The 27233-nt window shown below is 36.9% G+C and overlaps 1 protein-coding gene across 1 annotated transcript in view; it reads left to right on the forward strand.

Moving 5' to 3' along the window:
* The first annotated feature begins 285 nt into the window (after positions 1 to 285).
* The window catches only part of LOC106062087 (protein lev-9-like), a 157596-nt gene continuing 130648 nt past the window's right edge, over positions 286 to 27233 (forward strand). Inside the window, exon 1 of the mRNA XM_056042692.1 lies at positions 286 to 541. The gene's annotated coding sequence lies outside the window, so the exon portion shown is untranslated. The remainder of the gene's footprint in view (positions 542 to 27233) is intronic.

Raw genomic sequence — 27233 nt, forward strand, 5'->3', positions numbered from 1 at the left:
TGTACGGTCGAGGCAATGACCACATTCATCGTCTGCATTCAACCCGACAGGCCGCAGAGCAGACGTGAAATCAAACGACAATAACGGCGACGTCTGCTACAGCGATCGCCTGCCTCAACCCCCCAACAGATTAACACGATTTTTCCCGCCCAGTAACACCGGCGAGAGAATTCCTGGCAGCGGGGAGCAGACGATGCCAGTGACGTTAGCAGTTCTCTTCGCGGAGAGAAGCAGGAGAGAGGAAGAGGGGGGTGGGGGGGGGCGGAGAAGAAAAATAATATTAAAGAAAAAAAAAAGGACGAAACGAAAATACTTCCTCGCGCGCTTTTTTTTGGTGGGTGTTAAGACCACTTGCAGGAACGTGCCTCGATTAGAGATGTGGTGTCTTGCATCGTCTGCTGCGATTGTTCGTCGTCGTCGTCTAAGGTTCAAGATTGCTTGATCCTCCTTGTGGTCAAATAGTTCAGTGCTATCCATGACTTTGTTCTGTTCCTACTATCATTGCGGACTTTGGATGTAAACTATTTTGAACCAGATTTATGTGAGTAGCCAATTTGAATTTAACAGTTATAGCCTCTATTTACATTGATCTGAACATAACATTCATTGGTTTAGAATACTGCACTTCTCTCTGTTTTTTGTTTTAATACTCTAAATGTCTAATGAAAACAAACAGATTTCTTTCTATTCTCTTCTTTTTATTGTGTTTCCTTTTATATTTCTCGCTATTTCATCAAAAGTGATGATATGTTCATTAAGATACTACAATACAACTACTACTGCTACTTGTTTACTACTACTACTACTACTATCTTCGGGGCCCTGAAATTCAAAATAAGATTCTAGTTACCTTTAAGTACAAACCTGACATTCTGCGTGGCAATTCTTTAATGGATACTGATAAAGAGATTAAAGGCTAATTGAGAAAAATAAAACAGTGTGTTAGGCAACATAGACTGGAGCTAGAACTTAAGATGTCAACAAACAGGCTATGTAGTAGACTCAAGGACACAACTAGGCAACATAGACTGGAACTACAACTTAAGGTGTCAACAAACAGGTTATGTAATAGACTCAAGGACACACCTAGGCAAAGGAAAAAAAGAAAAATGAAACGGTCACTCTCTTAATGAAGCGCTCACATTAGTACTGAGAGGATAGTTACAGTAATGGCTGTCCACCTTCTGGTCAGCAACCCCTCTTTAAGTATCATCTCAAGACATGTTCTTGTCCACTCTATTCACTTGTCCAACCTGTATTTTTTTTACCAGAACGACCCCACGTGCTCTCTCTCTCTTTCTCTCTTTCTCTCTCTCTCTCTCTGGTACCCTGAATATTTGGTGGATACGAACGACGTAATTCCATTGGCTGTATGGAATAGATTGTGGACCCAGAAAAGTTTTACATTTCATTGAAATAGCAAAACTAACAAACAGGTTTCGAGAAACGCACTTATAATTAAGGACAAAGTCCTAGATAAATATTAAACAGGATCCTTTCCCGAGGTCACATTGAAATAAAGTCAGGTCTGTCCACGGAACACAACTGTCGTATTCATTACACTATCTTAGAGAAGCGGTCAAGCTCAAAAGTTGAATATTCCTAACACAGCACTGTGACTAGACAACTGAACCTCTAACGTGACACACTTGAATAAGCTGTCTTCGTTTCTGGTGTAATTTATGGCTAGATTATTTCTGTACAACAAAAATAAAAACAAAGAAAAGATAATCCTGAATCTGAAGATTGAGTTCTCCCCCTTTAGGAACAATGCCAATGTTTTTCCATTACACGGTTACATTATTGATGAGTTTTACTTTCTTTTTGCAAACGTGTCCACATCTAAGCTGGAAATGATGGCCATGGAGATATTGATAGTTCTAATGGAGAGAATGAACTCTCTAGCATAGTGAGAAAACGTTTTTTTTAAATGGAGAAATCAGTTTCAAATATTAATGCGGACAAATAAATTCATTGTATCAGGAAGTTCAGTCAACTTAGAACTATAGAATCTTTGACATAAAGGCTTACAGTTCAGTGTTGTCTCTCTCAGGACTTCTCACGAAAAATTGTTAACACAGTAATCTCCTCTTTGTTTAGTTTTTTTTTTTTTTTAAAGCTCCAGATTATAGTGTACATTATAACAGAGTAAAATAGAAACACGCAAAATAAAAAAAACAACAACAATTCTTTAAAAAACAAAACAACAAAACTTATCTAAAGGGGAAGAACTCCGCCCTTAAAATCATATCTATCAGTAATGTAGAAGTCATTTCTATTATTTCAAATCAAACAAAATAATTTATTATCAATAATTAATTGATTAACTGGGTAGACCTCTTTTTTTTTTTTTTTTATTGATTCAGGTTTTGTTAGCTACAATAAAAATTTTTTAGAGTATCAACTTGATCGGAGAATGCGTGAGGGAGAAATAGCGTTAACATTTATTTTTTTTCTGGGGGGACTAAACCCAACAAATTTAGCCATATTTGTAAATACTGAAGGATTAGTTTCCCTTGTCTTGTCTATGACAATGAATAATTGTGTGAAGTTTTATCTTGATCCGAGAATGGGTGTGGGAGAAATGACGTGTACACACTTTTTACCAGAAAAACAGACCGATAGGCAGACTGACAGAGTGAGTTGATATGAGCGTTGTAAAAAAAAAAAAGAAGAGAAAGCGCTATGGAGAATAGTAAGACAATGAATGCATAGAGCTACACGGCAGAGGCGTAATGGGGAGGCAAGGGGGCATGATTCCCCGGCGCCACACTTTGGGGGGGGGGGGGGCGCCACACCCAGCCTATAATTCTATCTGAAAATAGAAAATACGGGGGGGGGGGGGCGCCAATAAAGTACCTTGCCCCGGGCGCACGTTTTGCTCACTACGCCTCTGATACACGGTCAGTACATGAGGACCTGCGCAGTGTCTTGTTTTACTCCCGGATCTGAATATCCTTACAGCAGAAGGTAAAGTTAGCAGCTTAAGTCACCAGAGGACAAAAAGTTGTCTTTTCTTGCCTGCACTGCAGATTATAGTTGTCTTTCCTTCTTCAACAAATATGACTTGATGTTTTGACCACGCATTCACCAAGTCGTTTTGTTTCTGATGTGTTTAATAACTAAACAAGGTAAATGTACTTACAGCTTGACAAAAAATGTTCTTTTTCCAGTCTAGATATATTATATATAGGTCTGTGCATTGAAAGTTTTCCAGTCTAATATATATATATATATATATATATATATATATAGGTTTGTGGATTGAAAGTTTTCCAGTTTAGATATAGTATAATATAGGTCTGTGGATTGAAAGTTTTAAACTTAAACTCGTACCTATAGATGAAAACATAAACATAAAATTCCAAAAAAGAAACGAAACCAACTAAGCATTCAAACTTTGACATTCCAATTCTAAACGATATAGACCCAAGGGAATCATTATTATTATCATTTTTCAATTGTTCAAATACTTGACGCCCGCTTACTTGTAAGTATGCATGTTCGTTCCAGCGTGTGTGTGTGTGAGTGTGTATGCGATCATACCAGTGTGCTGAATCCAATTAAAGCGGTGGCAATGTCTGGAAGTTGTCTTCAAACAAATTCACTTTAATTATTGGGAATTTCTAAAAAAAAAAAAAGCTTATCCAATTATCTTCCACTTGGGATGCTGTGACGTCATTGTTAAAAAAAAACAACGTTTTCTTGTAATAGGCATCACGTGACTCAAGGCCAGCCAATAGTTAAGGCTTGTGTTTGATCCAATTTGACGTTTTTCTCACATTTTGCTTTCATTACAAAAAAAAAAAAAAAAAACAACTCTTGATGTTTCTTTACATATAGACGCGCTACTTAATCATCTGTTTAATAGATGGGTCTTTAGTTGGGTTCTTGGTTAAACTTTTTTTTTAAAATTTGGTTCCAGTTTGGTGGGCAGTGTGAAAGCATGGTCATTGTGAGATTATAATTAAAAAAAAAAGACATTATACATGCTTTCTTTATCTTATATCCATATGCCAGTGAGGCCCCAAACTATGACCTGCGGAGCATATCCAACCCAAGCCTCGGGGCCTCGAAACTTTTGACAACTTTGCAGGATAAAGTCACAATGGATAGGGTGGATTTTTTGTTTGATGAGACCCACAGCTCAAGATGAAAGCCTCTAGAGATAGGGGGGATTTTTTGTTTGGTGAGACCCACAGCTCAAGATGAAAGCCTCTAGAGATAGGGTGGATTTTTTGTTTGGTGAGACCCACAGCTCAAGATGAAAGCCTCTAGAGATAGGGGGGATTTTTTGTTTGGTGTGACCCACAGCTCAAGATGAAAGCCTCTAGAGATAGGGTGGTCCAGAGCTGAGGCTAAAGCCTCATTAAAATCCCGAAATTCAAAATCCCTAAGTTACACAGGGTTGTAGAGTTACTCAGGGTTGTAGACCTACACAGGGTTTTATTCTGCCAACTTATTATTTGATTTCAAGACTTTAGTTTTTCCCTTTTTATTCGAGCTTGGTGCCCCATACGATGCCACACGATGCCCTGAACATGTATGAAACGGGACCATCAATTGATCTAACATTGTGGTATACCTCTTACTTTTGTGATTGTGCATAAGTGTCATTGACATGGGCATTACGTGTCATTGACATGGGCATTAAGTGTCATTGACATGGGCACCGCATGCATTTTGGTACCGTCATATGCGTGAAAGTGTGCGGTTAACAATTGAGCCACCGGGACTTCTGTGATTATTTTATTGATATGATCATATGGACATCTAGATCTTGACTAAACTAGACCTTGTCTTAATTAAAAAATAAAGAATGACTACGCCATAGTTGTTGTTTTTTTCTAAGTCTAGTCAAGCCAAATTTAGATTTGTTATTTTTTACTTTGAAAAAATTATAACTGTCAAACTAGAGTTTTCCCCGTGTAACCAACGAGCTAGTAATTCTTTTCTAAGCGATATGCATCAACTGTTAAATATATAGGAAAGTCGTTAGAGCTGCTTTTGAGGTTAGCTGTTCAGACTCCTGCTGGGTCCAGGTTCCACTAAGGAGTGACTTGAATAGAGGTATTATAAAAATAATCAACAACAAACTTTTATTTAGAATAATTGTATCAGTCAATTCGGATCAGTCATGTTATTACACTTGTAATAGATCTAGATTTAACAAGAATAAATCTGTCCGATAAGAAACATTTTTGCCAATCGTTTTTGTTTGGCGCAATTTAATGCTTTTAGCTTTATCAATGCTTCATTATACTGTCATATGTCTGAACCAGTTGAGAAATGGGGTATCTCTGTTAATGTTACCGTGATCGCTTTCTAAATGCATACAAAACTTAGTTTCACTCAGGGCTGAAACCTCCTCAAGGGAACTAATTCAGTTTATACCGACACATCTATCAAGAACAAATGTTTTCCCTTGTTCGAAACCAAACATAACAATTAATTACCAATGGTTAATAATCTAATTGTATTTTGTTTTATTGATTCTTGTTCTGTCAGGTACAATAAATAATTGTGCAAAATTTTAAGAGATTGTGTGTAGGAGAAATAACGTGTACAAACATTTTGCCAGATGAATACTGACCATGGTCCTGTTAATATAACCTTTATAAATAAAATTAATATTCCATCTATGAATCAAAAGAAAGCTTTGCACAACATGCATATTCCCAAAAGTCAAGTACAGACTAGTAGCTTATGATAAAATAGTTTCACTTGCAGATTACTTTCTCAGTGATTTCAAATTATAAAAACCACTAGCAGCTTGCCTTGTTTCAAACATTAATTTTATCTTCATTTTTATGTTAATTTTATGTTTATAGTACATACATAGGCCTACAAATCTTTAATCACTAATGTCTTTTTTTTTAAATAAGTAGCCCCTATTTACTAGTTTACGCTCGATATCGTCTTTGAATGAAAAAACCCATGGTAAGCCTTGAGCAGTTTATTTGGCATAAACAATCTATAAATATCTCTTTATCCCGCGTGGCCGCGTCCAATGCTTAAAGTATGGGTTATATATAGTGTTTGTGTAGAACTCTGCCATCGCGTGACTTTTGTAGATGTGTGTGGGTGGGAATTCAAAAAAAAAGCTCTCTTCCGGTCAGCTGAGTTGTCCTGCACTTTTCCTGGCAGTATTCGATCTGACTGACCTTGTACTGACCAGATGTCAAGACTAATGAGAAAGTGAGTTCAGTTGAAATAAACTCTTTCTTTCTCCTCGTCTGACATTCTCTTTCTCCAACACGCACACACACATAACATGAATCAACCCACGTGACGAAATATGCCTTTCTTATAATAGTACACATCAGTACGTGGTCCACATCAACATATCGCTCACTGAAACACATACAGACATGGTACACACAAACATCTGCTACACGCAAACACATGATACAAATAAACACGTGCAACAAGTCAACACAAGAACACGTGGTACAATTAAACACATGATTCATTTAAACACACACTCACAAAGTATACACTTTTTTCTTGCCCTCTACAACCCTTTCTTTGACGTTGTTATGCACTTATACCAGTGATTCCTAAACTTCTTCATTACCGGAACACTTCCCATTTTCGGAGAATTTAGCGGAACCCTTCACTGTTTTTTTTCTGTCGGACTATTTCCTATTTGTTTAAATAATAAAAAATAATAAAACTTAAATCATATTCTTAATTTATAATTTTCTTAAATGTTCAAACAATATTCAGACACAAGCATTAGAAAAATGAAGGCTGTGTTCCGCGGAACACAGTTTGGGAAACACTGAAGTATATGTTCACATTTGCGGTCACATGCTCTTGATGTTGTATTGGAGATTTTTTAAATGATAATTTCAACAATGTCAGGGACGGTCAGTTTCCAAATGAATAAAATAGAATAGATCTATAATTTTCAACAATATCTCAACGCGTAATAGTAGATCTGCGGATCCGGTCGTCTTTATTAACCATAGTTGAATGTCCGTTTCTTTTCAACTAAGCTTTGAATCCTATAGTCTAGTCTACAATAGTCTACAATAGTCTAGTCTACAATAGTCTTTTTAGTCTAGTCTACAATAGTTTACAATAGTCTAGTCTACAATAGTCTTTTTAGTCTAGTCTACAATAGTCTACAATAGTCTAGTCTACAATAGTCTTTTTAGTCTAGTCTACAATAGTTTACAATAGTCTAGTCTACAATAGTCTTTTTAGTCTAGTCTACAATAGTCTACAATAGTCTAGTCTACAATAGTCTTTTTAGTCTAGTCTACAATAGTCTACAATAGTCTAGTCTACAATAGTCTACAATAGTCTAGTCCACAATAGTCTATTCTAATCTACAATAGTCTACAAAAAATCTTTAGTCTAGTCTACAATAGTCTACAATAGTTTAGTCTACAATAGTCTAGACTACAATAGTCTTTTTAGTCTAGTCTACAATAGTCTACAATAGTCTAGTCTACAATAGTCTTTTTAGTCTAGTCTACAATAGTCTACAATAGTTTAGTCTACAATAGTCTAGACTACAATAGTCTACAATAGTCTAGTCTACAATAGTCTACAATAGTCTAGTCTACAATAGTCTTTTTAGTCTAGTCTACAATAGTCTACAATAGTCTAGTCTACAATAGTCTACAATAGTCTAGTCCACAATAGTCTATTCTAATCTACAATAGTCTACAAAAAATCTTTAGTCTAGTCTACAATAGTCTACAATAGTTTAGTTTATAATAGTCTACAGATGCGAGTTGCCCGTACAGAATGATTTTCGGGATGCGATAGTCGTTCATCCGCTGAACATGTCCGCGCAGGCGGCGTTGTCCGAGGACTGTAAAGATGCTGGGAAGGCCCGTTCTCGCGAGGATCTCAGTATTGCACACTCTTTCTTTCCATGTTATTTTCAAGATCCTTCGAAGGCAGCGCAAGAGTGAGTTTAGTTTTCTCTCTTACTTTGTGTAGTCAATCCACGACTCACTGCCGTACAGTGCTAAGAACGCATGCCTTGTAGACCTCCATTTTGGTCGCTTTGGTGAGCTTCTGGTTTTCACAAACTCTTAGTCGGAGTCTAGCGAAGGTCGATGTGGCCTTCTCTATGCGTTTTTTTTTTATCTTCTCTTCTATAGACCGGTCATCTTGAATTATAGATCCAAGATAGCAGAATTCATTTACGGTATCTAGTTTGTTATCAATGAGGATGGATGGTGGTGCTGTAGCAGGTGGTCCCATAACATATTTTTTCTTTGTGCTAATGGTTAGGCCATACTCTTTACAAGCCTGAGAGAAGCTAGACATTAGTAACTGAAGCTTCTCTTGTGAATGTGCCACTACCGCTGCGTCTTACGAGGGTGGTTCTGATTTTAGTTTCGGCCCTCAGTCTAGCAATATTTAGAAGTTGGTCATCAAATCTGGAATGAAGATTTATGCCTTCGGTGGATTTGTCAAACGCGTGGTGGACTAGAAGTGAAAAGAGCATTCCAAAGATTGTTAGGACCAGAACGGGCTACTTGCGTCGGGCTCAAGAAAAACTGGTCACCCCCCCCCCCCCCACCTCCGTTACGTGGATGTGAGAAAACGGGACTTCAAATCAGTGAACATTGATACTGACCTTTGGAAAGACATAGCCCTAGACCGCACTAGTCGGAGCTATGGACAGCTCTTGAAGAAAAGCGTGCCACACGGAAAATGGCCGGCTCCTCTACAACCTTGACCTGCAATATATGTGGACGGGAGTGTCTCTCCAAAATAGGGCTCCACAGCCATATGAAAAAGTGTTCGAGATGAACCATAGTCGTTTTACGACTGAAGGAGGCCAATAGAATAGTCTATAATAGTCTAGTCTATAATAGTCTACAATAATCTACAATAGTCTAATCTATAATAGTCTACAATAGTCTAGTCTACAATAGTCTAGTGACAAATCTAGTCTATAATAGTCTACAATTATCTACAATAGTCTAATCTATAATTGTCTACAATAGTCTAGTCTATAATAGTCTACAATAATCTACAATAGTCTAATCTATACTAGTCTACAATAGTCTAGTCTACAATAGTCTAAATGTTTCAGTTGACCTCACAGCCTCTCATGCAATACAAATCAACGAAAACCCGAACAAACTTTAATTAAACTCATTCGATACGTATAGCCGCACACTGCGCCAAGGCGATTTCGCTAGACTACGTATTGCCGCAGGCTGCGCCAAGTGTATATTGTTTCTTTTAATGAGTATTTCTACTTTTTAAAGTACTTTTATTTTAAATACTTTTCATTAATTCTATTCAGAAGAGGTTCAACTTCCTTTATGTTGTTTTGGTTTATTTATAGCACAGTTTTTGATTTTGTTATAGACACTCTACCGTACCCTGTTACAGTTTTTGACACAAAAATGTGTGACAACTAAAAGCAGCTGATTCAATGGCTTCTTCCAGTGATAGCTCTCGACGTAAGGATATTATATACAGATTTATAACGGCTGAAGAAGCCAGTCAGATGATTCTATTTATTCTGAATTGGATGATGATAGATCTAGTGATAGTAAAATAGTGATATTTTAGATCTAGATCTAGATAGAACTTGACAGTCTTAGAGACTGTGTCTCTCAGTCTTAGTCTAGCAACAAAAGGAAGGAACCTGCTTTAGATTTAGATCAGAATCCACGTAAAAGCATGAAACAGAAGTAGTTCTATTAGACTTCCTAAAGGAGGCTTCAATTCTTTTTATGAAGTGCAATAACTTAGTTGGCTGTTAAACGTTTTTTCTTTCATTTTGTATACTAGATCTATAGTGTAAAAAGTTCAGTTGTCCTTAGGAAATGTGTAAACAAAATTCAGGTGTGTGGACAAAAAAATTCATAACTTTTTTATTTCTGTGCTATTTCAATGAAACTTTCTTATTTTCTCACAAACATATTTTGGTAAAAATTTTGTAAAAATCAGCTTCTTTGGATTAATATTTATGGATTTCCATAACCGTAAGATGAGCTAAATTTTTTTTTAAATTTTATTTTTTCCACAGTGTTGTACTTAAAGTTTAATAACTTTTTTATTTTTGTAATTATCTTATTAATGTTTGCAGTACAACATTTCTCATTCAATGACAAAAACATTGTTATGCTACTTGCAAAAAAAAACTAAAAAAAATGATTGTATATAAGAACATATATTACTATCACTAGAAAATGTTTTAGCCTATTCTTTTTCGCTCCGTTGCGTTGACAAAAACTAACGTATGGAGTGTGTTTTAAACCGTGAGTCTTTGTACAATAAACGTAGCTCAGCAAATAATTTTATTTAGTTAGATTTAAACTAAATGTGTATTCAAATGTAATAAATAAATTAGAATTAAGAAAATCCACAATGTATAAAGTTAGATTTATAAAAAAAAAGAGACAGAATAAAATTGATATTGGGTCCTTTGTCATTCCCCTTTTTTTCAGATACACTCTTACTATTTCTATCATGTCATAGCATCTTTTGCTGTTGTGAGCGTGTGTTTGTGTCCCCTGAATGGACTGTGAGTGTATAGGTGTATAGCTCAAACATCGGATTACAAACATTGGATAACAAACATTGGATAACAAACATTGATATCGCCACGATTTAGTTTCCAGCTATTCTTGGTCTGTAGCCCCCAGAACAAAGTGCTCAACCTTCTCACTTTATTCCATTCCAATGAGAAAACAAACCAGATCTAATAACAATCAAATATTTATCTAACAGAATGTAATATACGTCATTGACTTCTAAAAACAGCCACACGATCTTTTAAACCATAAAATAAGAAAAAGAAGCATTGAGAGTGTTTCTAGAATTGAAAATCCAATTCAATGTATTTCAATAAATGTTTGGAGCGGCAAACATACAAAAAAGGATTGGATAAAAAAGGGTTAGTTTAAACCTCATTAATAACACTTGACCTATGTCAAACGATTCATTACAGTTAAACCATTCTAAAAGTGAAAATAAAGTCATGTGATAACACTCGTACACTAGTTAAGGCTTGTAACAAGGAGACTTAATCATGCGTGTTTTGTTTCTTTAAGCCTGATATTTAAGGAGTATTTAAAGGAATGTGCATAGCATCGTCGACACGAAGACAAAGTAGTGCAGGATCTGTATACACACACCACAGTATCAACCATATTTAGATTAGACGGCGTACCTTTATTGGAGATGGTCAATAGGTAATGCTAAATTTCAGATAATTTTTTTTGTTTTAACATTAGATATACATTATGAAAATGATTTTATATTAATAACAAGGGTACAATTACTAAGGGTTATGACCAAGGATATTTTTCAGGTGGTGAGGGGGGGGGTCGCCGCATTGTGGGGAATTGTAAGAGTAAGGGGATCGCTGAGCTAAGAGATTGAGAACCGTTGAGGTTTGACATTGGGTAGCACAGCATTGCACTTATTAACAACATTTTGTACACATTAATTGAAAGCTCAATGGATCTAAGAGCCAATCATATACACTCCATCGCTAAGTAGATTGATTTCCCTCTCGAAATGTGAAGAATGAAATTTAGATTCATATTCAGTACTAGATATTTTATACTTCATGAACTTTGAGGAATAAAAACTAGTTGGCCACACAATGAAAACTCTTGTTTGACCATTATAATTTTTCAAAATAAAATCATCTTAAAATTAAGTTTAGCGTACAGCTTTCTGTTTATGAATCTCTCTGAACGGAAATTCCCGCACTCAACTCCAATGTTCTTTGTTCTCAGTAAAGAGTGGACTAAATAAATAAGACGTACGTGAGTATTGTGCTTGGGTAGAATTGTCTTAGGTAGAAAACATTTGCTGGACTTTTAAGAGAAGACCTTGATTGTGCAAAGCTCATCAGAAAGAATACTTGCTATTATGAAGCAAATAAAAAAAAAATCAATAAGAAAGACAAATTATAGACCAACATCGGATTGATAAACGAGGAATTTATGTAAAAAACATTTTTTTTTTAAATTTTACTTTTTTTTTTAAAACACATCAACTCGTAGTTATGAACGTTTGTTTTGGTCGTTAGATCATCTTCCTCTGAAGTAAGACATGCTGGAGCCTTCCTGGTTTGTTTTGGTCGTTAGATCATCTTCCTCTGTAGTAAGACGTGCTGAAGCCTTCTGGTTTGTTTTGGTCGTTAGATCATCTTCCTCTGTAGTAAGACGTGCTGAAGCCTTCTGGTTTGTTTTGGTCGTTAGATCATCTTCCTCTGTAGTAAGACGTGCTGGAGCCTTCCTGGTTTGTTTTGTTCGTTAGATCATCTTCCTCTGTAGTAAGACGTGCTGGGGCCTTCTGGTTTGTTTTGGTCGTTAGATCATCTTCCTCTGAAGTAAGACGTGCTGAAGCCTTCTGGTTTGTTTTGGTCGTTAGATCATCTTCCTCTGAAGTAAGACGTGCTGGAGCGTTCTGGTTTGTTTTGGTCGTTAGATCATCTTCCTCTGAAGTAAGACGTGCTGGAGCGTTCTGGTTTGTTTTGGTCGTTAGATCATCTTCCTCTGAAGTAAGACGTGCTGGAGCCTTCCTGGTTTGTTTTGGTCGTTAGATCATCTTCCTCTGAAGTAAGACGTGCTGGAGCCTTCCTGGTTTGTTTTGGTCGTTAGATAATCTTCCTCTGAAGTAAGACATGCTGGGGCCTTCTGGTTTGTTTTGGTCGTTAGATCATCTTCCTCTGAAGTAAGACGTGCTGAAGCCTTCTGGTTTGTTTTGGTCGTTAGATCATCTTCCTCTGTTGTAAGACGTGCTGAAGCCTTCTGGTTTGTTTTGGTCGTTAGATCATCTTCCTCTGTTGTAAGACGTGCTGAAGCCTTCTGGTTTGTTTTGGTCGTTAGATCATCTTCCTCTGAAGTAAGACGTGCTGGAGCCTTCCTGGTTTGTTTTGGTCGTTAGATCATCTTCCTCTGTTGTAAGACGTGCTGGAGCCCTCCTGGTTTGTTTTGGTCGTTAGATCATCTTCCTCTGTAGTAAGACGTGCTGGAGCCTTCTGGTTTGTTTTGGTCGTTAGATCATCTTCCTCTGAAGTAAGACGTGCTGGAGCCTTCTGGTTTGTTTTGGTCGTTAGATCATCTTCATCTGAAGTAAGACGTGCTGGAGCCTTCCTGGTTTGTTTTGGTCGTTAGATCATCTTCCTCTGAAGTAAGACGTGCTGAAGCCTTCTGGTTTGTTTTGGTCGTTAGATCATCTTCCTCTGAAGTAAGACGTGCTGGAGCCTTCTGGTTTGTTTTGGTCGTTAGATCATCTTCCTCTGAAGTAAGACGTGCTGGAGCCTTCCTGGTTTGTTTTGGTCGTTAGATCATCTTCCTCTGTAGTAAGACGTGCTGGAGACTTCTGGTTTGTTTAAGCTAAAGACGACATTTCATTATGCAATTAGTTTATTTTTAAACGTGTTCACCCACATAGGAGAAATGTACTAACGATAAAAATGTTAGAAAAGTAAACATTGACATTAACGACATCAACTACGTAGCCGTACAATGAGACCTCCCCAGGAGATCCCTAGATTTCAATTGATCTTTACCAATGCAGCGAACGTTCTATCTCAGGTTACGTCTACGTATCTACAAATATAATTTGAAGTAATTCTGTACGGAACTTTGCCTGGGAGTAGTTCAGCATCACCATGGCGACAATGTAAACATTGAAGTCCACCAAATTACTCACATTGAAGAGACGTCCCCTCTTGTCAACTTGGGGACGGTGAGTCCTTCTTTAAATATCCTGTATTTGAACAGTGATTCCCCCGTCGGCGCACCAGCAAGTAATCCAAGAGGTTATCCACAAGTCATCCACTAAATCCCCTACCCCTCCTTTTTTTTGGTTCCTACTGAATTACCAAAACCCCTCTTTTTTTTATTTTCAATGATGTCACTATTGGGGAAGTCTGCCAAAGATTCATGTCTGGGAAAAAAAAAGGGGGGGGGCTTATTTTATGTTAATTATTGATGAAAAATTTAATACTATTAATGACCTCTTTTACGGCCCTTACATCTGTTCAGGTCGTTATAATGACATTAATTTATCTCTTTCATAAATCTTATACCGTTTTTTGTCACTATTCTATTGTTTTAATGTTCGATCTGTAGACGGCACAGGAAAGTCATTTTTGTAGATAATAATATAGAAAATTGCTTTGAGCTGGGGCTCCTACACGGACCCACCCCGATAAGGGAGCCTATACCGCTTCCCTTACTATTTAGCTATATAAGTTGTGTACATATGCGCGCCTCTGCAAGGTTTCAGAATTAATAGGCCAAGAAACACATTTATAAACTTCGTTTCCAACAGGAGAGTAAGAGGCACATTGTTATTTTAAGATAAGATAATATAACTTTTATTGATCCAATCAAATGGAAATTCGGTTTGACTACTATTGACAACCTCAGCGTAACTACTGTACAATAACAATATAGATGCACAATATAGATGCACATACGAACGACATTTACACACCAAAAAACACATACACACTCATAACCAGTGCTTTATAAATAGACTTCTATGTAAAACTAATTTTTAATGTTGGTCATCCAGGGTCCATTATTACTGAATGTTTTAATTTTCGTCTTTGGTACACTCATGTTTTCACAGAACTGGATGTACGAATGAACAGTTAGGGTAAGTTCATCTGTCTGGGCAGTTTACGACTTTATTTATTTGTAATCAACCAAAATTGTGGATACAAGTGACAAATGTGTTTAAAGAACAATATTTTGTTAAAATAACATAAAAACGTCAAATGTCAAATATCCCACTTTTTTCTTCTGGAAACTAGCATTTGTCAAAACAAAACTATTGGAGATGTTCAAACAGAGGTGAAAAACTAGAACTAGCACTAGCTACCTTTTTGGTGTATCCGGTGCACAAGATATAGGAAGTGTTGATAAGCTAGACCTTTTTTTTTTACACGTGTATCAGAATTAGTGTGTGTGCACTTTGTGTGTGCACTTTGTGTGTGCACTTTGTTAGCACTATAGAACCAATTTTTTTTAGTCTTTCCGTTTGTAGCACAGAATTATTTCAACATGGAGAAAGCATCAGACTTTCACTTTATGACTTACTAACTGTATTCAAAACAAATGGGCAATAAGTAACTAGCGGTAATAAGGGTAGTGTTAATTATCTATTGAGTTGGCAGCAGTCAAGTTCAATTAGGCGTTCTTTGGATTTTTTTTTTATTATGAACAAAAAATACGAATCAGTGTTATGAAAATGATAATTGTCTGAAAGGGCACACTTCTAATGTAATTGGTAAGCATTTAGACCAATGCCAGAAGTAAGTCAAGACAGGAAAATTAAACTTTAGTTAGACCAATATTAGAATATGCACCCTCTGTTTGGGACCCCTCAGCTCAAGAAAACATAAAGAAACTAAAACAAATACAAAATAGAGTAGTGAGATTTATAAAAAACGAATATTCCAAATTGATTAGAGTAACACCATTAATAAAATCACTAAACTTATAGGCACTTCAGGACAGAAGAATAAAATGGTAGTGTAGATATAATACATTAAACACTGAACCATAACTTTCAAATTGAAAAACAAAACCTAATGAAATAATTAGACAAACACAAAGACAGGGGCACATTTCATATTCCATACGCTAGAACAAACTCGTACAAGTGCTCCTCATTCCTAGTGCCATTAGAAAATGGAATGGGTTGCCTGAATCAGGCTGGAAAACCAACGACTTGGAAGAGTTTAAGTCATTGATTATCATGCATGACTAGATTGACACATGAAATGCGTAGCACGTAATTATCTTTTTTTTTCTGAAGTAACGTCTTTAATTATATAAAAAGTAAAAAAAAGTAAAGTTCCCTTTCAGACCTTGTGGTCTATAGGTCAGATGATGTAAAGGTCATCTGTTTCTGTGGCCTACTGTTAACGAGGGTGTCATGTGGCCATCACAACGACCAACCGCCTTTACTTTCCCCCAAAAAGATCCCGAAATAAAAAATCCCAGTCTTCACCAGGATTCGAACCGGGACACCCGGTTCAGAAACCAAGCGCTCTACTGCTCAGCCACCTCGCCTCCAATATATAAGAAGATAAGAAAATGTCTGTAGCTCAGGTCAGGTTAACTTAATGCTGCTGGTCGGTTTAATGAGGTAAATCCGAGCACTTCCACCTCCTGTATCGGCCAGCGTTGAACCGAGACTTACACCTTGATTGCTTCCTATACCGTGACATCTTGACGCCATGTAAAGTCACTATTGTGTGACCCCCTATCGTTCTGGAGATCACGTGATCATAACGCTATAGAGTTCATGATAAAGTGGCCTAACACAATGAGAAAGAACTGTAAACAATGATGTGTTTTTGACTCTACACGGTCACATCCTGACAACAAGATTTTGACTCTTTTATCGGGTCATGCTGACATTCAGAGCACTCCAGACGTCCTTCTGTTGCCTTGTTAGACAGCTAATTGGTCGCCCCCCCCTCTCCCCCAACTGCCAGCCATAAAGATATTGCCCAATTAAGACAAAATTGTCGCCTGCTCATTTTCTTTGTTGACAATGTTTTTACAAAGCTTAAATCAACTCACTCCGTCTGTCTGTCTGTCTGTCTGTCTGGTACAAATTTTGTACACGTGATCTCTCCCACTTCCCATTCTCGAATCAAGTTGAAACTTTGCACAAAACATGCACCAATCAACAAATATTAACCAATAAATTAATATAAATAATTATGTTTGATATAGAAAAGGGGAAATAAATCCCACAGTATTGTTATGACACAAAATGGAAAGGTTTGACAATATTCGTTTGATTTATCCGCATAAGACACAGCGTGGAAGCTTTTAACAATATTGAGATATATGGCTGTACATGTGCAGTTCTTTCCCTTATTTAAGCTTAGTTTTTTAAAAACATTTTGCTTGTTCAATAATAAAACTGAATCTGAAGTAAAAATTTGATCGTGCTTTTAAGCGGTTCCATATGATGAATTTGTTACACGAGACTGACTGTGGATGGCTTTGAACATTGATGTTCACCTTATAAGCGACGGAACAATGCAGGCCAACAGGTCACGGTGTGTGGCCTTGAAGCATGGCAATAAAATTAAAAGATTGTTAATTATAAGAACGATTTTAAAAATTAAACACTTTTATAAATTTCTTTACTTGAACTTATTGAGCTGAAATTATTATTGAGTCACATAAAGGAAAATAATGTATGCTACAAATATAGCTTAAAAAGTTAAATTAATTTCGTGTCAAAATGGTTATAGTATAAAACAAAAGTTCCCCTTTCAGACATTGCGCTCTGAAGGGCAGATGATGTAAAGATCATCTGTTTCTGTGGCCTATGGTTAGTGAGGGTGTCTTGAGGCCAGCACAACGACCAACCGCCTTTAACAGGAATCGAACTTTTGACCCCCTGTTCAGAAGCCAAGCGCTTTACCGCTCATCCACAGCGCCTCATGATAATGGTATACTGATGACATTTTTCTTACAGAAAAGTGTGACAACTTCGTGTCTTAAGTCCAAATGCTGATGTTGAAGCTAATTCCTGTCTCACACTGTCTCTAAAGTGCTACTGATATTGAAGCTAATTCCTGTCTCACACTGTCTCTAAAGTGCTACTGATATTGAAGCTAATTCCTGTCTCACACTGTCTCTAAAGTGCTACTGATATTGAAGCTAATTCCTGTCTCACTGTCTGTTTCTAAAGTGCTACTGATGTTGAATGTCTCACACTGTCTGTTTCTAAAAGGCTACTCTTGTTGAATGTCTCACACTGTCTGTCTCTCAAGTGCTACTGATGTTGAATGTCTCACACTGTCTCTCAAGTGCTACTGATGTTGAATGTCTCACACTGTCTGTCTCTCAAGTGCTACTGATGTTGAATGTCTCACATTGTCTGTCTCTCAAGTGCTACTGATGTTGAATGTCTCACATTGTCTGTCTCTCAAGTGCTACTGATGTTGAATTTCTCACACTGTCTGTTTCTAAAGTGCAACTGATGTTGAATGTCTCACATTGTCTGTCTCTCAAGTGCAACTGATGTGGAATGTCTCACACTGTCTGTTTCTAAAGTGCAACTGATGTTGAATGTCTCACATTGTCTGTCTCTCAAGTGCAACTGATGTGGAATGTCTCACACTGTCTGTTTCTAAAGTGCAACTGATGTGGAATGTCTCACATTGTCTGTCTCTCAAGTGCAACTGATGTGGAATGTCTCACACTGTCTGTTTCTAAAGTGCTACTGTTGTTGAATTTCTCACACTGTCTGTTTCTAAAGTGCTACTGATGTTGAATGTCTCACATTGTCTGTCTCTCAAGTGCTACTGTTGTTGAATGTCTCACACTGTCTGTTTCTAAAGTGCTACTGTTGTGGAATGTCTCACACTGTCTGTTTCTAAAGTGCTACTGTTGTGGAATGTCTCACACTGTCTGTTTCTAAAGTGCTACTGTTGTTGAATGTCTCACACTGTCTGTTTCTAAAGTGCAACTGATGTGGAATGTCTCACACTGTTTGTCTCTAAAGTGCTACTGATGTTGAATGTCTCACACTGTCTGATCTCAAGTGCTACTGATGTTGAATGTCTCACACTGTCTGTCTCTCAAGTGCTACTGATGTTAAATGTCTCACACTGTCTGTCTCTCAAGTGCTACTGATGTTGAATGTCTCACACTGTCTGTCTCTCAAGTGCTACTGATGTTGAATGTCTCACACTGTCTGTCTCTAAAGTGCTACTGATGTTGAATGTCTCACACTGTTCCATCATTACGTCTGATTAGCACGTGCCTCCTCGTGACATGACCTCTAGGTCGATATCTCCATCACTGCCATACTGTACTCCACCCGTCCACATTTAGCCTCATCTACAACAAGTCTTCACCTACCTACTTGTTTACCTACGTACCTGCACATCTTACTCTATAAGCTATCTTAAAACTAACATACAAATATACGCGGTTCTCAAACTGATGTCTGTAACACCGTCCACCACCAACAAATAAAATTTATACGCTCTACCCCCCCCCCCTCTGGAAAATTTTTCAAAATTTGTATTTCTTATGAAAGAGGAAAGAATCTTATATATAATACAAATTAATTATGTTCTTTTTTTTTCTCCACCTATTTATTTACATGATCATATTTGATGTAACAAGGGCTAGATACTCGCATTACCTGTCCATACTTATCCACAGCCGAGTACCTCCAATTAGATGGTTCGCCTTGGTCCTGATCATGTAGCCGTTGTAGTCCATCTTGGGATTCTTCCAACCTGGCCGGTGACCTTGGTCAAGAAGGCCTTTCGCCCAGTGGTGCCATGTTATCACCACCACTCCCCCCTTCCCCCTAACATGGTTTAGTCCGCCAGCTGTGTAGCAGGAGCCACATGTGAGAGATTTAGGGGTTGGAAAGTGAACCAGTGAGGTCGTCCTCCAGAGTTGCGGCTGCCTGACCCTCCAAGGCACTACCCTTTTCCAGTACCCTTTATGCCTCAGGAAGAATGGACAGGCGTGTCAGTGAATGAAATTGTATCCAATGCAAAGAACATAGAGAAATGGAGAAAGACGTTGACAGTTCTTGAATGGTGTCCCAATGGTCCAACAGATTAAAGGATACATGAAGATGTGCTTTTTTTTTATGTTATTGATTCTTGTGTTGTCAGGTAAAAGAAATAATTGTGCAAAATTTCAGCTTAATCCGAGATTGGGTGTCGGAGAAATAACGTGAACAAACTTTTTACCAAACAGACAGAGTGACTTGATATAAGGTTTGTGAAGATACAAAAGAAACGGCTACTATAGATTTGCTATAGATGTCTTGTTGAAATTCCCTTCTTTCTCACACCAAAACAGGACTCTATTATATAGAAGATTTCAAAGACTTCTCAACATAAAAGATACAAAATAACAAAGAGAGTTTGTGTTTTACACAAAGTCAGAGGAAGTGCCTACCGCACGTTGGTCTGCTGTTTGGTAAGCAATTTAGGCAGGTTTCGATATTTTCAGCACGACTATCAGGAGTTATGAAGTACCATCGACTAACAACCACAATCTTACCTCCATTCAAAATGATGGTATGGCAAAAAGAGATAAATTAACTCTTCCCTACCTACGTAAAGGTATAATATTAGACTTACTTAGACCTCGACGCATTGGTTGGCAAGCTGTCTCCACAAAATTCTGTCACTGGCAATGTCTGAAACCTCTTCCCACCTGGTGTCCACTGCTCTGAGGTAGCCCATGACAGTGGATGAATATGAAAACGTCCATGTTTGCGATTACCTCGTATTGGTCTCCATGTCACTGAAGCTGTTGACATTCTCCATGTCATTGAAGCTGTTGGCATGTGTAATTCATTCTGTCGGAGGACATATTCCAAAAAACTTATGCGACGGTCGATCACAACCTAATTAAATGGTTGAGTTCCAGTTCGGCATAGGATTTCTTTGTTTGAGACCCGATCTCTGGAACTGACACCTAAAATCCGTCTTAGCCATTTTTGCTGAGCCACATTTAGTTTTTTCTCGATTTTGGCAGACGACTTCCATGTTAAATAGGTGTTTGTCTCAAATCCAAATTGTTCAAATTGGCCGCGACCTTTGGATCCCTGATATTTTGTAGAGCGAAGAGCTTCTCCAAACATGATCTGCCTCTTCCAACATGATCTGCCTCTTCCAACATGATCTGACTCTTCGGACATGATCTGCCTCTTCGAACATGATCTGTCTCTTCGAACATGATCTGACTCTTCGAACATGATCTGTCTCTTCGAACATGATCTGACTCTTCGGACATGATCTGCCTCTTCGAACATGATCTGTCTCTTCGGACATGATCTGCCTCTTCGGACATGATCTGCCTCTTCGGACATGATCTGCCTCTTCGAACATGATCTGCCTCTTCGGAAGCCTGCTTGTTCTTCTCTGAGCCTCACGTCTACAGACTGTTAAAGTTGTCTCAATACTAGACTGTCACTGTATAATTTTAATATTTGAAATGGCAGTAATCTTAAGAATAATAAAGTTTGAAAGTCAAGCGTATTCGGTATTCGGTACAAGCATTTTTTTTTTAATAGTGTCGATACTTGAGGTCATAGGAGTACTCAAGATAATGTACTGGGACAGTTTAAAAAGAAAGAATAGTTCAAGAGAGACATCCTACAAGTGTGTCAACTAAATCAATTTGCGATACCCGTGCCCAGGGCGATACTAATGAAGATTTTTTTCCCGTGAGAGAGGGAGGGAGTGAGATCGATATCAAAGTTTTCATTTTTAACGCGATAAACAACGAGACTGTCAGCCCACTTCCTGTTTCGCTCGTCTGCTACTATTTCTTACTTTGTACTCTCCGACACATTGTCTCGCCATTCGTTGTCATTGTCGATATCTGTCTGTCTCTAATAGCTGGTCAAAGTTGAACCAGCAAATATATAGTGGTCAAAGTTGAGCCTGCAAATTTATAGTGGTCAAAGTTGAGCCAGCAAATATATAGTGGTCAAAGATGAGTTATGAAGGGATGGTCAAGCGAAGTATGTATCAGCAGGATTTTCGTAATCAGTTAATTACAACAACGTGCTCTTTGTTTAGGCTCATGCTATGGAAAGAACTTAGAAATGAGATTCTACAGTGCTGACAAATATGTACTTTTCATTATGATGTCATAATACTTAGCTCAGTAAAAACAAAAAGAAGAGAGAGCGATATCTAAAAATGAGGAGGCGATGTAAAGAAACTTTTAAAAAAAGGAAGCAAATGAAAAGGGAAAGATTGGGAGAGATTTGAACCTAGACAAACGTAACTTTCTCAAACGTAACTTTCTCAAACGGAACTTTCTCAAACGTAACTTTCTCAAACGTAACTTTCTCAAACGTAACTTTCTCAATGACGCCATATTGAAAGATCATAGTGGCCAACTAAATATTAAAAATTACTCAGAGCTACAAGAGAAAGAGCTTAAGATTTGATTCTACAGTGCTGACAAATACGTACTTTTAATTAAGTCTGAGCACTGGTAAAAGCAAAGCTTTCTATTTAATAGATTTGTCAGAATGTATGAAGCCTCTGATAAAGCTTGTTACTGAGCTTACTTTTAGTGGGGTGATAATGCAGCCAGCACATTGCCATACGGCTTGGTTGTTGTAGGTCAGTCGTTGTCTTGTAGCCCCAAACAGCTAGTACAACTAAGCGATGTATGCCTATTATAGAAAAAAATCTAACAACAAAAACACGTTTTTACTCTTGTCTCTAGATCGTCTGCCGTTCTTAGCATAAATTATGAAAGACCCTTTTGTGATTTCATCATTCTCCAAGTCCAAAAATGAATGCTCCCTTTCTTCATCATCGCCGTGGAAACACACACACACACACTCAATAACAGTGGTCTCCGGAACAACTTCCGGTCTTGGATGCAACTACATTCTTGAGCAAAACTCGGTGTCCGTTGTCTTATCACGTGACTTGACCCACATCGTGTTGACAAATTCCAGGCAAAATGTGGTCTACAGTAAAACTGTGCAGAATTTTAAAACTGTTGAATACATTGATGTATTATTGAATTAGTCTTAGTATTAGAATTAGTATAGGATGAGCATGTTTTCCATAAAGCTGGAGCATAGTCAATATATAGAAAAAACAACAACAACAGACTATATTGTGGAAAGCGTTGTCCAGAGGCTGAGTGCGCTTGGCTTGGCTACCCATGAAGGGGGGCTCGAGGTTCGACACCCGACACGGGCAGAGTTTTGTTTACTGAAGGCAGCACGGAAAAACCTTCTCCTAGATACCCCGTCCCCCCATTGGTCCACAACTGAGATTGGACCAAAGCGCTCTGAGCATGCTATAAGCATGAAAGTAGCGCTATATAAAAGCCATAATGTATTTATTTTACTTTACTGACCCTACCCTGTAGAAAAACCACTAGCTGCAGGAACACCAAACAGCAAATCCATTGTTTTATGTTTTGTCATGAAACCGATAATTAAACTAGAGATATAAATCCACATTCATAAATCGTTTGTAGTCATCAATGTTAAGTTTTCAACATTCACACCATGGGTTGTATGAGGTCATCAAATTCTCTGCTTTCAACATACACTTCAAAGGCTGTTTTAGGTCATCAAGGCCTATGTTTTAAACATGCACTTCAAAGGCTGTATTAGGTCATCAAGGCCTATGTTTTAAACATGCACTTCAAAGGCTGTATTAGGTCATCAAGGCCTATGTTTTAAACATGCACTTCAAAGGCTGTATTAGGTCATCAAGGCCTATGTTTTAAACATGCACTTCAAAGGCTGTATTAGGTCATCAAGGCCTATGTTTTAAACATGCACTTCAAAGGCTGTATTAGGTCATCAAGGCCTATGTTTTAAACATGCACTTCAAAGACTGTATTAGGTCATCAAGGCCTATGTTTTAAACATGCACTTCAAAGACTGTATTAGGTCATCAAGGCCTATGTTTTAAACATGTTTGTAAAACACAATCTCATATTTTCATTTTACGAAGCTTTGTCAACATTTATTTGGATGCAAACAAACAATATGGTCCAGTGCCAATGGATACAATCAAAAACAATCTGTTCCAGGGTCAGTGGTTAAAAACAAACAATATGTTCCAGCACAAATGCATAAAAACAAACAATGGATAAAAACAAACAATGGATAAATACAAACAATGGATAAAAAGAAGCACTGGATAAAAAACAAACAATGGATAAAAACAAACAATGGATAAAAACAAGCACTGGATAAAAACAAGCACTGGATAAAAACAAACAATGGATAAAAACAAACAATGGATAAAACAAACAATGGATAAAAAGAAGCACTGGATAAAAACAAACAATGGATAAAAACAAACAATGGATAAAAACAAACAATGGATAAAAACAAACAATGGATAAAAACAAACAATGGATAAAAACAAGCACTGGATAAAAACAAGCACTGGATAAAAACAAACAATGGATAAAAACAAACAATGGATAAAAACAAACAATGGATAAAAACAAACAATGGATAAAAAACAAACAATGGATAAAAACAAACAATGGATAAAAACAAGCACTGGATAAAAACAAACAATGGATAAAAACAAACAATGGATAAAAACAAACAATGGATAAAAACAAGCAATGGATAAAAACAAACAATGGATAAAAACAAGCACTGGATAAAAACAAACAATGTATAAAAACAAACAATGGATAAAAACAAACAATGGATAAAAACAAACAATGGATAAAAACAAGCAATGGATAAAAACAAACAATGGATAAAAACAAGCAATGGATAAAAACAAACAATGGATAAAAACAAACAATGGAACAAACAAACAATATGTTCCAGGACCAATGGATAAAAACAAACAATATGTTCCAGGACCAATGGATAAAAACAAAAAATATGTTCCAGGACCAATGGATAAAAACAAACCATCTGGTCCAGGGCCAATGTATTGGAGATATTTTTTTTTAAGTTTGAACCTTGAGGCGGAATAAAAAAAAAAAAAAAAGAAATAATTAAAATTTCATGCAGTCAATTTAATTTTCTCTGTACTGAAACACACCTTCCCATTCACGAACTAATACGCACACTCTCTGTCTCTCTCACACACACACACACAAACAAACACACACACTCTCTCTCTCTCTCACACACACACACAAACAAACACACACACACACTCTCTCTCTCTCACACACACAGCCCCTCACTTCAACAAACCAAATCTGAGTGCAACGATACACTATTGATCTAATTCTAACTCGAGTTAAAACAAGTGGTAATTCTAACTCGAGTTAAAACAAGTGGTAATTCTAACTCGAGTTAAAACAAGTGGTAATTCTAACTCGAGTTAAAACAAGTGGTAATTCTAACTCGAGTTAAAACAAGTGGTAATTCTAACTTGAGTTAAAAAAATATTAATTCTAACTAGAGTTATAACAAGTCTAACACTAACCATAGTTAAAACAAAACTAACCCTAACTAGAGATAAAAAACAAGTCTATCCCTAACTAGAGTTAAAAATAAATTTAATTCTAACACGTTACATTAGGAAATTTTAACAGCTAAGCTGCTCACTTTGGAGAACTTGGAGATGACTCTAACACACAGATGCCACTCGTAATGAGAACACAACATCAAAGTATATCATCTTTCCTTCATTGATCCACATTTAAACGTCTGTATCCAATTTACTGTCAGAATTAAAAAATAAACAAAGTAACGGCGGCCATTTTTTAAGTTAATTGGATCGCTATCTGGTTTCAGCTCAAACGAGGCCGAGTTTTGTGTTTCAGTTTTCACATCAGGTAGATCTATGCTGATTTAAAAAAAAATTCAAACATCACTAAAAAATGTCTCAATTTAGAGGATTTCATTTTATCCTCAGACGTATTTATGACCACAACCCAGCAAGCATCTCTGTTTAGCTGGTCACGTGTTAGAATTTTAAATATAAACATTAACTAATTTTTAAAAAGCAAATATCAACCCACTCCGTCTGTCTGGTACAGTTTCTGTACACGCCATTTCTCCCACACCCAATCTCGAATCAAGTTGAAATATTTGCACAATTATTTGTTATACCTGACAAAACAAGAATCAATAAAAAAAAAAGAATTCACTAATTAATTATTTTGTTTGATATCTAACAAAGGAAAGAAATGGTACTTGAAAGATGTTGTGGTATAAAATGAGTTAGTCCCCTTTATACTTTGACAAGAGAATTAGGTCATAGGTTAAGGATTGCAAATAATTAAAGATCACTATACAAAATCTTTCTATTTTCATAAGCTATTCGTTGGCACAGTGGTTAGCTTCGAGTTCAAGTCGTACAACGTTGTTTTTTTTTAATGCATTTAAAAAGCGATCACGATCACGTTCAGCCAGATACCCCCCTCCTTTCTCTCCCCACCCAATCCCTTTTCCCAACTGTTTCAGACAAGTGACAGGATCTTAGCGCATTGAAAAAAAGAACCCTAAGAGCATGAAATTGCGCTAAACAAAAGCAACTGGTAACGAATTTGTCAAATCGCACAGATTCATTATTATTAGTCTACCTCTATTACAAATTAAATTCCATGACTATCCAAACTAATTGACACAATCACGATTAATATAAGCTTTGATTTAAAAAGAAAAATATTATTTTTTTATTTTGCTTGTTTATGTGTTGTTTTGACATCAAAGGCTTGCGTATAAAAGTTTCATCTGTACTTATCAAACGTTTGAAACTCATAAATATTGAAATTATTTTTTACTTGATTCCCTATCTTGACAATATCGTTTTAATGTACAGTTTACTAAAAAGTACACATAACACCCTTTTAAACAGATGAAAGGTCTGGCCTCTCTATGGGCCCCTGCATTTTGACAACATGACATGAGATAATGTACTTACTAAATAAATAATTATAATGAGTGGAACACTTGCAACATGGTCACTAATTTACATGAATAGCAAGATAACATGACATTGGCTTATTTATAATGTAAACAAAACATTTTGAACACTCCTTTTAAGGCGATTTTCAAATTTGGACTACCTCTCCTCCCACCCTGGCTACGCCACTGGATGAACTGGGTAACGAATAGAGAATAATAAATTAGAAACAATGGCTGAAATAGCGTGAAGTGATTCCAAGACAAAAAAAAAGTGTAGGAAACATACCAGAACTGTGTTAAGGTATTCAACAGATTAAGATTACAACACTGAATAGGGGAAATGATAGTTTTGGTCTTTTCGTTTTATTAAAACTTATTTCAATGGTACATACTTCTTTCCTAGGACTGTCAGCGAGTCTCCATTACCTTGTTTCTAACTAGTGTGATAGTTTTTTTTTAAATAAGTATATCTATTAAAGATGTTGTCACATGTGAAGAGAATCAGATGACTTTAACATCATCTGCTCTATAGATCGCAAGGGGGAATTTTGTTTTGTTTTGAAAGAAAAATTAATTACCCCCTCCCCCCCCCCTTTTTTTTTAGCTAAAGACCAGCTTAATTAAATCTCAAGATAAAAGAAACATTTGATAATTTAATTAGCGATTACATCTTCCAGAAGAATTGGGTGTAGAACTCCACAAGGCTAGATGCCATCAACGCGTGCAACTGAATCCAGAAGTAAAGTGGTTGGTGGTGAAAACGTTTGAAAAGAATTAGATGTTGATCCCTGAAAGAAGGACACATTGATTCACGTTATCCTCAACCTTATCCCCTAAAGTTCAAGGATACTTAAAAGATTTAATCCCTAGCTGATTCT

The sequence above is a fragment of the Biomphalaria glabrata genome, chromosome 9 (assembly GCF_947242115.1).
Source record: "Biomphalaria glabrata chromosome 9, xgBioGlab47.1, whole genome shotgun sequence".
Taxonomy (NCBI): Eukaryota; Metazoa; Mollusca; class Gastropoda; family Planorbidae; genus Biomphalaria; species Biomphalaria glabrata.